Genomic DNA, 986 nt, shown 5'->3' on the forward strand with positions numbered 1-986 from the left:
ACACGAACCCCTCAAAAGGAAAGATATTACCATACCAAGTAATCTCAACCAACCAGATTTAAACACAATCAACATAACAACAACAATAATAAAACCCAATACATCACTAAACATGAATCTCAAGGAGTCTTGGGCACTTCACGATCCATATATTTCTGAATTCATGATCTCTCTCTACCTACCTATATATTTATCTATCTCTCTACCTATCTATCCATCTATCTATCAATCTATCTATCTATCCATCTATCTAAGTTAGCTTTTCGTTTGCCACTGCGAGCATTGATCTCAGTGCAAAGCCTGCTCAGATGGGCCATCTCTCCACTACAAGGTACGGCAAAAAGCAATATGAGAGGGAGAAAAGGTTGGCTTTTCGTTCTCCCACCCAGCTTTGATTTCAGTGAAAACTCTACTCAGATGAACCATCTCTCCAAAAAGGCCTTAACTCAAGTATGAAAAGGAGGCAGAAACTCAAGAAACTATGTCGGAGGGATAGAAAGCTGCTCAGTTATTGTTATTTTTTTATAGGGGGTGAAGCTGCTTTATCTTCCTAAAGAATTGTACCGGGCAGGGCCTTCGCGCGGCAAGTAATAATGGCAGCGGCGAAGGAATAGTGAAGGCTTTGTATCAGAGAGAAGCACGGCGAACACGATGCGACGAAATTTAAGAGTGCCATTCATCAGCTCACGCACACCACCACGCGCCCCCCTCCATGGCCACAATTTAACTCTCTCTCTCTCTTTCTCTCTTTCTCTCTCTCTCTCTCTCTCTCTCTCTCTCTCTCTCTCTCTCTCTCTCTCTCTCTCTCTCTCTCTCTCTCTCTCTCTCTCTCTCTCTCTCTCTCTCTCTCTCTCTCTCTCTCTCTCTCTCTCTCTCTCTCTCTCTCTCTCTCTCTCTCTCTCTCTCTCTCTCTCTCTCTCTCTCACTCTCTTTCTCTCTCTCTATCTCTCTCTCTCAATCTCTTTCTCTCCCTCTCTTTCTCCCTC

Source organism: Wolffia australiana, chromosome 16, assembly GCF_029677425.1.
Source record: "Wolffia australiana isolate 7733 chromosome 16, ASM2967742v1".
NCBI classification, from domain to species: Eukaryota; Viridiplantae; Streptophyta; class Magnoliopsida; order Alismatales; family Araceae; genus Wolffia; species Wolffia australiana.